Raw genomic sequence first — 12,053 nt, forward strand, 5'->3', positions numbered from 1 at the left:
AGGGACTTTGCTAAATTCACTTTTTAATCCTTAATAATTTATTTGTAGATTATTTTGAATATTTTAGGCATATACTCACAGCATTTGTGAACAATGGTGATTTTTTTCCTTAAAATTAAAATTTTAAATTTTATTAAAATTTTATTAAAATAAAAAATTATTTTCCTTGGGCCACAGTACAGTGTTTAATAGAAGTAATTGCAGATATCCTGATTTCATTCCCAATTTCAGTGGAAAAGCTTTCACTATTTTACCATTAATATATTTAATGTAGATTTTTTAAAAAGATATTATTTATTAGTTAAGGCAGTTCCTTTTATTCCTCCTACTTTGTTAGGATTTTTAAACACCACAAATGGGCATTGAATTTTATCAAATGCTTTTTTTCATATATTCAATGACTATATAACTTTTCTTATTTAGTTAGTTAATGGGGGTAAGTTATGTTGATGGACTTTCAAGTTTTAAACCACCTTAGTATTAATGTTATAAATTAAGTTGGTTGAGGCCTATTCTTTTTATATATCACTGGCTTTGATCTGCCAGTATTTAATTTGATTTTTGCCAGATTATTGCATCTATGTTTATAAGAGAGATTGGCTTTATACTCTTCCTTTCTTGTACTACTTTTTCTTTATTGATAAGTTTTGGTATCAAGACTGTACAGACCTCATAAAATGTGTTCAGAAATGACTTCACTTTATTTGTTCTTTGGAATAATTTGTATAAGATTAGTGATAGTTCATGAAATGTTTAAAGAATTTACTGACGAAGCCATTTGATCCTGAAGTTTTCTTTGTGGACAGCCTTTAATTACAGATTCACATTTTAATGGATATAGGACTATTTGAATTTTCTGTTTCTTCTTTTGTCAGTTTTGGTAAGTTAGTATTTTTAAATATGAATTTGTCCATTTCATCTAAATTATCAAATTCATTCGTCTAAAGTTATTTATAACATCTTATCTTTTTAATACCTGTGATATCTGTAGTGATGTCCCTTTTTCATTTCTTATATTGATAATTTGTCCCCTCTTTTCTTTCTACAGTCTTACTGGGGTTTTTATGAGTTTTATTTGTTTTGTTTTAATTTCTCAAAGAACAAACTTTTGGCTTTATTGTATTTTCTACTGTAGGGATTGACAAAATATGGCTCATGGGTCAAATCTAACCCCTTACCTGTTTTTGTAAATATAGTTTTATCGTAACACAGCTATTTCCATTCATTTATGTATTGTCTATGCCTGTTTTTGCATTACAGTGGCAGAGTTGAGTAGTTGTGACATATCTTATGGCCCACAAAATTTAAAATATTTACCATTTGTCCCTTTATAGAAAAAATTTACTGACTTCTGTATTATTTTCTTGTCTATTTTATTAATTTTTGTCCTTATCTTCATTATTGCTCACATATCCTTTCTTTTAGTTTAATTTGCTGCTCTTTTTCAAGTTTGTTGAGATGGATCCTTAGATCATTCATTTTCATCCTTAGATTTTCATCTAACTATTGTATTTTCTCTAACTGCAAGTTAGGTATATCCCACAAGTTTTTATATGTCATATTTTTATTTTTAATTTTAATTTTTATTTTTTTAGTGGTACGTGGGCTTCTCACTGTCATGGCCTCTCCCGTTGCGGAGCACAGGCTCCGGATGTGCAGGCTCAGTGGCCATGGCTCACGGGCCCAGCTGCTCCGTGGCATGTGGGATCTTCCCGGACTGGGGCACGAACCCGTGTCCCCTGCATTGGCAGGCGGATTCTCAACCACTGCACCACCAGGGAAGCCCTATGTCATATTTTTATTACTGCTCTATTGAAAATGTTTTCTTATTTTCCATTGTGATTTCTTATTTAACTTTATTAATTGATTTTCAGGCTTTGGGGGAGTTTTTAAATTGTGTTTTTGTTGTAGTTATTGTTATTGATTTTTAGATTAATTCCACTGTGGTCAGAGAATAGACTCTGATTTTAATTCCTTAAAATTTGTTGAGATTTGTTTTATGACCCAGTATATGCTTTATTTTGGTAACTTCTATTTGTACCTAAAAATAATGTGTATTTGGGCTTCCCTGGTGGCACAGTGGTTGAGAATCCACCTGCCAATGCAGGGGACACAGGCTCGAGCCCTGGTCTGGGAAGATCCCACGTGCCGTGGAGCAACTAAGCCTGTGCGCCATGACTGCTGAGCCTGCACTCTAGAACCCGTGAGCCACAACTGCTGAAGGCCGTGTGCCTGGAGCCTGTGCTCCACAACAGGAGAAGCCGCCTCAATGAGAGGCCCATGCACCACAACAAAGAGTAAGCCCTGGTCACCGCAACTGGAGAAAGCCCACATGCAGCAACGAAGACCCAACACAGTAAAAAATAAATAAATTAAATAAATAAGTTTATTTTTAAAAACCCAATAATGTGTATTCTACAATCAGTGGGTCCTGTGTTAAGTTTTTAACCATGTTGTTCTAATTTTCTATAGATTATTTTCTGCTTCTTCTTTGAGCTGTTGAGAGAGGTGTGTTAGAGCTGTGAATTGCAATTGGGAATTGGTTTATTACTCCTTTAGTTTTGTTAGTTTTTACTATATTTGAGTCTGTGTTATGAAATCTTTGTTGAATTGAATTTTTTATCTTTACCAAAAGTTTCTCTTTTATATGTAGTAATACATCTTGCCTTAAAATCTGTTTTGTCTGTCATTAGTATATCTACAGCAGCCTTTTTTCTTGTTTACGTTTGTATGTTTTCCATCATTTTACTACCAAGTTTTCTGTGTCCTTATATTTAAGGTGTGTCTATTATAAATAACACATGGTTGGGTTTTTAAAAAATCCATTCTGACAGTCTATACCTGTTATTTGGAGTAGTTTGTTATAATTCATGTAATTATTGCTAATTTTTATTCAAATCCACTATACTGTTTGTTTTTTGTTTGTTTCATCTGTTTTTTGGTCCTTTCACTTGATATATTGTCTTCTTTTGGATTTGAAAAGTATCTTTATTGTTTAGTTTTCCCTTTGTTAATTAAATATTCTTTTTCTAATATTTTTTCTGATTATCCTAGAGGTTACATCATGCTTCCTTGACTTATATTCAACCTTAAATTAGGATTGTGTGCTGATAAAATTATAATTTTATCAATTATTCCAATAATGTCCCTTCTAGCAACATCTTTTTCCCAGTCTAGTGTGTAATCTAGGATCATACATTGCATTTAGTTGTCATGTTTGTTTAGTCTCCTTTAATTGAAACAATTCTTCTTTATCTGTCTTTCATGATCTTGATATTTTTGAAGAGTACAGAACAATTACTTTGTAGAATGTTCTTTAATTTTGGTTTCTCTGGTGTTTCATCATGATTAGATTCAGATATTGCATTGTTGGCAGAAATAACACAAAAGTGATACTGTGTCCTTCACTGTCCATCATATCAGGATGCATTTGATGTTCATTTGCTTCATTATTAGTGATATTAACTTTGATAACTTGGATAAGGAGCTATCTTACCAGTATGAACCAACATAAACGTACCATTATTAATTTGTAGTGAGTAAATAATTTGTGGGGAAATACTTTGAGACAGTGCAAATAATCTGCTCCTCACCAAACTTGTACGCAGTATATTTTAGCATCCATCAATGATTGTTGACTGAATCAATTATTACTATGATATTTGCAAAATGATGATTTTCTAACTCCATTATCCTTTCTACATTTATTACTGAGCATACTTATGTAAGGGATAACTTTCCTTCACCCCCATTTATTAATTTGGTAGACTTAATTCTTATTTAATTCAAAACGTTATAATGCATTGATCTCATTTTGTAATTTGATGCTCAAATGTTTCAGATTTGGCCATTGGGAACTCACTCAAGCAGGCTCCATGAACTTTCAAAAAATTTTTTAATTAATTAATTTATTTTTAGCCTCGTTGGGTCTTCGTTGCTGCGTGCGGGCTTTCTCTAGCTGCGGTGATCGGAGGCTACTCCTCGTTGTGGTGCGCAGGCTTCACATTGCGGTAGCTTCTCTTGCTGTGGAGCATGGGCTCTAGGCGCGTGGGCTTCAATAGTTGTGGCTCACGGGCTTAGTTGCTCCGCGGTATGTGGGATCTTCCCGGACCAGGGCTCAAACCCATGTGCCTTGCATTGGCAGGCGGATTCTTAACTACTGCGCCACCAGGGAAGTCCCTCCCATGAACTTTTAACATGCCCATCATTCTTTGAAGACTTCTTTACTTTCTGGCACAGTGAGATATTCCAGGATCATCTTTTACTTTATCTGTCCCATCATTAGAATCAGTTGTTTTCTTTAAGGAACCTTAGTTCCTTTATGTGGAGATGGGTATTTACAAATTAGATCTGGATGCTAAGTGTGCTGATTTCCTACTGGAGTGCCATTATGTCTAGGCTCAGCTGGGCTAGGAAATCTCTATCTCTGCCTCTAATCGAGGAGTTCATATTGATGCTCCCAGATCTAATCTAACACCAGAAGGTTCATTTTAGTCTTTTTCCTTTCCATATTTGTAAGTCCTTTTTCCAAGTGATAAACCTGGTTCACATTATCCTCAGTATATTTACTCACTTGCCCAGGCTTAGATTCACAGAAAGTGTTTCAGAATTGCTAACCCTACCACTATAAAAAAATCATACCGACTAACCAGTGTTCAATACTTGTTAAAAGATTTTTGTTTTCAAAGTGAGGGTATATAATGAAAACCCTGTATTCAAAAGTAATTATTTTTCCCTTCAGTGTTATTCATTTGAATTATAGGCTTATTTGTTTTTGTTTATATTCCATTTTTGGTTTCTTTTCCCTCCATCACTGTTAATTTAACTTCATCATCTTCATCATCATCAGTATTTTATGTATGTAAAGCATTAACATGCTTCCAAAACTCAAAATTACACGAAAATCTATATTGAGAGGAGTGTCACTTCCCCTTTCGCACCCCATGTACCTTAATGCACCCTTATTAGTTTCTGGCTCATTCTTCCTGAGTTTCTTTTTTTTAAATACAAATAAATACATTTATATTATCTTATTTCCTCTTCTTTCTTACACAGATATATCATACTATATATACCCTTTTGCACTTTGCTTTTATTGATTGACAGCAAATATATCCTGGAAATCACTCCATATCACATCTATAGTTTTTATTTACAGTTGCATAATATACCATTGTGTGAATATACCATAGCTCATTCAACCAATCTTCTATGTGTGTTTTTTCCCAGTATTTTTCAATCACAAATGGTGATGTACTTTGTTCATATGTTTTTTTTGTTTTGTTTTGTTTTTACATTCTTGAAGGTGTATCTTCAAGGTAAATGCTTAGATGCAATTCAAAAGGTAAACTCACTTGTGGTTTTTTTAGATATTGTCAAATTCTCCTCCCGTAAAGGTTGGGGAACATTCCCACCATCAATGTATAAAACTCTCTTTCCTCATGGCTATGTCAAGAGAATGTGCTATCAAGCTTTGTAATTTTTACCAAATATAATCATTGAGAAATGGTATCTCAGCATAGTTATAATTTGCAGTTATAATTTTTATTATAACTGAAGTTGTCCATCTTTTCATATGTTTAAAGGTCATTTAAAATCTTTATTTGTGGGCTTCCCTGGTGGCGCAGTGGTTGAGAGTCTGCCTGCTGATGCAGGGGACACGGGTTTGTGCCCCGGTCCAGGAAGATCCCACATGCCGCGGAGCGGCTGGGTCCGTGAGCCATGGCCGCTGAGCCTGTGCGGCCGGAGCCTGTGCTCCGCAATGGGAGAGGCCACAACAGTGAGAGGCCCGCGTACCACAAAAAAAAAAAAAAAATCTTTATTTGTGAATTGTCTGTCTGTGACTTTTGCTTATTTTTCTGTTGGGTTTTTGATCTTTTTCCCCCTTCAGTTTTAGAGTTCTTTTTGTGTTGGGCCTTTTATCTGTGATGTATGTTATTCATAGTTATTTTTAAATCTGTGTGAGTCTGTGGGACTATTTTTATTTTATTTTATTAAAAAAAAATTCCTCTGTTCCCCTTTCCTGCTTTGCCTGGTATTTTGAAGCTGAAAGTCTGGGGTCTTTGCCCTCCTCCTTGGCAGCTCTGAAAGCTCATTTTTGGGCTCTCAGTGCAATGAGACTCCTGTTTGCTCCTGAGATTTTAGTCGTGTACGGTTGCTTCTGCTGGTTTCTTTGTGTTCTCTGAGCATGTGCAGCTTATGAGTCAGCAAAGTCCTTGAGGGGAATTTGCCCTATTAGGCTCACTTCTCTGCAGCTCATTTTCTCCAGGATATTGGCCTTTCAGTTTTTGTCAACTCTTCCAGCACAGCAAGACCACTGCAAGCTCTAGGTTGCTGTTACCTCTTCAGCCTTTATTCCCCATGTGGTGAATTGGCAAGTGCCCTGATGAGAAACAGCAGAGACCAGTGTGTTACCCTGTCCCTGGGGGTACAGACTGTAGAGTCCTGCTGCTGTGATTTTTTCCCTCAAATGTTCAAACAGCTCTTCTTTTATGTTTCATCTAGCTCCTCTAGTTGTTCTCAGACAGAGAGGTTATTCTGATACTGGTTATTCCATCATAGCTGGTATTCCATTCCAGTCATCTTTCCACTTCGCACATTTCATTAAATTTGTATGGAAATGAGAGAACACAGTCAAATTGACAAAGCGTTTTAAAATTGACAAGGAAATTGGCCTGCTCGTACACTGCTGTGGAGGGTATGAATTGGTACCACCTTTCTGGAGGGCATTCATTTATATCAAAATCCTTAACAACTCACTTACCCTTTGACCCAGCAATTCTGCTTCTAAGTATTTATCCTAAGAAGATGATCATGGATGTGCGCGAAGGTTTATTTACAAAGATTCCAATGGCATTTAACAAACTTGGAACCAAAATTCTCAATATGCAGCCCAAGAATATTTGAGAAATTTTGGTGCTTCAATACAATGGAATATAACAGAATCCAGCACTGAAAGTGATATAAAAGAATATTTAAGCATATTTAGACACTCCCTCTATTTAACATTAGAGAGTATTGTTAAGCACAGGAGATTACAAAACAACATGAGCAGTACGGTCCTATTTAAGAATGTGTATATAAATATAAGACTGGAATAATGCACACAGAAGTGTTAGTAGCTGGTATTGTTGGGTTGTTGGGTTTTTTTCCCCTTTGTGCATAATCTAAACATTTTCCATAGGACATTACTTTTCTTGTAAAAGAAAATTAATGCACTTAAAGAAACCATATACTTGATAGGCCCAATTGATAATATTTTCTGGTAAACATTTTACTTTATACTGGTTGCCTAAGCTCTATCTTTATGCCCTTGGTGATGTTACAGATTTTGTCAGAAACAGTACCCTCCTTGAAATACTTTGTGGAATAGAGCACCTCCATTCAAATATACTTTAAATTCCTACTAGTCAAATTCAAACAAAGACTTCACTGGTTTCTGTCAGTGTGTGCCAAAGCCTTTTAAAATAAGGAGTCCTTTTAAAAAGTAAGGAACTTCCCTGGTGGCACAGTGGTTAAGAATCCACCTGCCAGTGCAGGGGACATGGGTTTGATCCCTGGTCCATGAAGATCCCACATGCCACGGAGCAACTCAGCCTGTGCGCCACAACTACTGAGTCTGCTCTCTAGAGCCCACGAGCCACAGGTACTGAGCCCACGTGCCACAACAACTGAAGCTTACATGCCTAGAGCCCGTGCCCTGCAACAAGAGAAGCCACCACAATGAGAAGCCTGCGCACCGCAATGAAGAGTGGCCCCCGCTCATCACAGCTATAGAAAGCCCGCGCGCAGCAACGAAGACCCAACGCAGCCAAAAATAAATAAATAAATAGGTTTGTGGCAAGGACCTGGATTATCAGGGAAGATTTATTTCCTAGCCAAAAAAAAAAAAAAAAAAATCTAATTTCCTTCTTTTTTAAAATTTAATTAATTTATATTTGGCTGTGTTGGGTCTTGGTAGCTGCTCTTGGGCTTTCTCTAGCCGTGGTGAGCGGGGGCTGCTCTTCATTGCGGTTTGCAGGCTTCTTATTGCAGTGGCTTCTCTTGTTGCGGAGCACGGCTCTAGGCGCGTGGGCTTCAGTAGCTGTGGCTCGTGAGCTCAGTAGTTGTGGCGCAAGGGCTTAGTTGCTCCGTGGCATGTGGGATCTTCCCAGACCAGGGCTTGAACCCATGTCCCATGCATTGGCGGGCAGATTCCTAACCACTGTGCCACAAGGGAAGTCCCCTCTAATTTCCTTTTGAAACCAATGGCCAAAATTTAATGCAGTTGCTTTTGTAAAACTAAAATCAAGATTTCTGGAGACCATTCTTATCCTCTATTGCTTTTTTTCTTGAAGGTACTCTGTAAGGCAGCAATGACCAACTACGACCCTTTGGGTTTTGAGGCTGCTTCCTAGGAATGTCCGTTCCTTGGCTACATCATCAGAGAATCAGAGAGTTGAGGATTGCCGCCAGCACCACGAGGCCTATGGGTACTTCCTGCTCATCCAGACGAGGTGGCAGGACAATGACAGGTACGGCCACGGGAATAATGCTGTGTACTGCAGCTACTTAGACACGATGATCAACCAGTACCTGATGAGGTGAGTGTGGGTTTTGCAGCCCCCATCCTCATGTCACCCCTCTGGCATGCTGTCTGGTGGGAGTTCATGCAGGGGATTCCTCTAGTGTTTCTGCTAGTCTACCTCCTTTGTTGAGTCAACTGAAAGGCAGATTATTCTGGAGAACAGCAGGACCGATAGGTTAGTGAGGATACTGTCCTGCTGCTCCTGCAGTTGCAGGTGTTTGTCTGTCTTGGTCCTTTGCACTAAAATGTCAGCAAACGTGTGCAAGCTTTGCGTCTCAATTAAACAACTGCACAACAAGCTACATGATATTCAAACCCTGGAGTTGGAGCAGACAGTAACTTCAGCCCTCAAGGCCTTTTTGTGAGAAAAGCAGCTGCTTCCCCCACCAAGGGCACATGAGGGGGAGGAGAGAGAGTAAAGATGTTCATTATAGCCTCTGAATGCCATGATGACACAACTGCCATCGGAGGTGTGTTTGCAAGATTGGTTACTGTATGTTTGGTTAATATAATTGTCTGTATGAAAGATTGAGCTGCACAGAGAGATCTGTGTAAATCCCAGCTCCACCTTGCATTAACTGTGCAGTTTGGATCAAATTATTTAACCTATTGCATCTTTTGTAAAAAATCACTTGCATTTCTTGAGAGCTCTCTCTTTGTTTGGCACTGTAAAGCCTTTACACAGCCTTTCTTGTTTAATCCTAAAACAACTTGATGAGAGAGCAGCAGATAGTCGGTCCACTGCCCAAACCTCCTTGCCTGTAACTTTCAGGGCACACTGGTCTGACCATCCACTGTCAGCACTAAGCATTTCTTTGCCTAAGGACTTTTTCTGGCCACCAGAGGCCCTTTGGCCCGCAGGCCAGAAGTCCAAGGAATCAATGTTCCCCAAAAGCAACCTTCAGTCACTGACTGATGGGACTTAGTGTATGAATACCCCAGCTTCCTTACCTCTTAGATGAGGTAACTTTGAGCTGTACACTGTATACAGGCTCCCAGCCTTTCCTAGTGGGATCAGGCTCCAGTTTCCAGAGTGGCAGCTTTAAAAAATTGAGATAGAATTTCCATAACACAAAACCTACTATTTTAACCATTTTAAGGGTACAATTCGGTGGTTTTTAGTATATTCACAATGTTGTGTAGCCATCACCACTACCTAATTCCAGAACATTTCCATCACCCCCCAAAAGAAGCCCCCTACCTGTTAATAGTCACTCTCAGTTCCCCTCTCCTCCCATCCTCTGGCAACCTTTCTGTCACTATAGATGTGTCAATTCTGGACATTTCGTATAAATGGAATCATAGTATAGATAATCTTTTGTGTCTGGCTTCTTTCACTCAGCATGATGTTTCCAGGGTTGGTCCGCGTTGCAGCTTGCATCAAGCTTGTTGTTTTTTTTTTTTTTATGGCCGAATACTATTCTGTTCTAGGGATAAGCCATATTTTGTTTATTCATTTGTCATTTGATGGACATTTGGGTTGTTCCCACTCTTTGGCTATCATGAATAATGCTGCTATGAATATTTGTATACAAGTTTTTGTGTGGACATGTTGTCAGTTCTTTTGGGTATGTACCTAGAATGGAATTGCTTGAGTCATATGGTAACTTTATATTTAACTTTTTGAGTAACTATCAAACTGTTTTCCACAGTGATCGTGCCATTTATATTCCCACCAGCCATGTATGAGGATTTTAGTTTCTCCACATCCTTGCTAACGCTAGTAATTATTTATCTTTTTGTTTATAGTCATCGTGGTGTGTATGAAGTGGTATCTCATTTTGATTTTCATTTGCATTTCCCTGATGACTAATGATGTTGAGCATCTTTTCACATGCTCATTGGTCTTTGGAAACATACCCATTCAAACATCTTCTTTGGAAACATACCTATTCAAATCCTTTCTCCATTTTTCAGTTGGGTTATTTGTATTTTTATTGTTAGGTTGTAAGAGTTTATATATTCTGGATACTAGACGCTTATCATATAATATGATTTACAAATACTTTCCGCTGGAGATCCAGATGGTGGAGTAGAGGGATGTGGAGCTCACTCCCTCCCACAAATAAATCAAAAATACATCTACATGTGGAACAGTTCTCACAGAATACCTCGTGAAAGCTGGCGGAAGATTTCACACAAGCAAAGGTGCAAGAAAAGATCCTCATGTCACTGGGTAGGATGAAGGGAAAAGGGAGAAGAAGACAAATACGTTCTCCCATTCTGTAGGTTTTTTTCACTTTCTTGCTAGTGTCCTTTGACACACACAAGCTTTTAATTTTGATGACAGTGGTAACTTTTTGAATAGCAAATGCTTTATTGGCTACTTTCCCTTCCTGTCCCTTCCTCATTTCTGCAGGAGCACTTCACCCAAAAGAAGTACCTTGTAGTTCTCACTCATATTGCAGATTTACTATGTGAGGGAAATTAAATTTTTCTTTTTCTTCGAAAGGATATGCTTTCACTTGAAGAGTGCCTCGTTCTCTTGGATGCTATGTGGTCCTGAATTGTCACACTAATTTTACTTTTTGTGCACCTGTCAGTGATTTCTCTAGAAGTAGCTTGTACTTGCTTACTTACGAATAATAAACTGTCTTTTTCAGCACTCATGATAGCTTTTAGGAGAATGTGTGCTTTATACTTTGAAATCCACAGCAGGAGGTAAAAACAGTATTTGAGGCTATTTGTAATTTCACATCATTTGTCATAGGGAAACTTGACAATGAATTTTCCCAATTCGCTCCAGGGCTACTTACTTTTTTCTAAGGAAGGATCAGCCTTGTAATTTCTTTGCATTGACTCTCAGTTGCATTGCAGTTGAGACCTAGTGGTGTGTCTTAGTCAGTTTGGGCTGCTATAATAGAAATTTAAACTGTAAACTGTAAACCACTGTAAACTGGTGGTTTAAACAATAGAAATTTACTTCTCACCATTCTGGAAGCTGGGAAGCCCAGATCAGGGTACCAGCATGGCTGAGTTCTGGGGAGGGCCCTCTTCTTGGTTTGCAGACAGCTGCCTTCTTGCTGTATCCTCACATGACCAAGGGAAGAGAGATCGAGCCACCCTCGTGACCTCTTCTAAATCTGATTACCTCCCAAAGACTCTACCTCCTAATACCATTCCATCAAAGAGTAGGATTTCAATATATGATCTGGGAGGAACACAGACATGCGTGCAGTCCACAACATGGCTTTTGTGACTTTTGAAGTCTTCCATTTGTAAATGGGGCTTCTAGAAAGACAATGCGAAGGTAATGATTGAGTCCTTTATCCAGTGGAGGTTGTGTCTGTGTGGTCTCAGTTTGTTGTAAACCGTTTAATCCAAGATCTGCTTCTGCCAATTTTGGGGGTAGGGATGGGGGTCGGCAGCATGTAAGGAAGAATTTCTGCCAGAATAGTGTCCTGTTTCATGTAGAAGCCTCCAGGTATTACACACTGAGTCCAAAACTGTGAAAATACCCTGACCATTGCGGTCGGGGACTTCCTGA

The 12,053-nt window shown here is 38.3% G+C and overlaps 1 long non-coding RNA gene across 2 annotated transcripts in view; it reads left to right on the forward strand.

Annotated features, from left to right (window-relative positions):
* The window catches only part of LOC136794487 (uncharacterized), a 174,119-nt gene that overhangs the window by 80,227 nt on the left and 81,839 nt on the right, over positions 1–12,053 (forward strand). For both annotated transcript variants that reach the window (XR_010841336.1, XR_010841337.1), the window contains exon 2: positions 8,337–8,513. This is a non-coding gene — a long non-coding RNA (uncharacterized lncRNA). The remainder of the gene's footprint in view (positions 1–8,336; positions 8,514–12,053) is intronic.

The sequence above is a fragment of the Kogia breviceps genome, chromosome 7 (genome assembly GCF_026419965.1).
Source record: "Kogia breviceps isolate mKogBre1 chromosome 7, mKogBre1 haplotype 1, whole genome shotgun sequence".
In the NCBI taxonomy this organism is placed as follows: Eukaryota; Metazoa; Chordata; class Mammalia; order Artiodactyla; family Physeteridae; genus Kogia; species Kogia breviceps.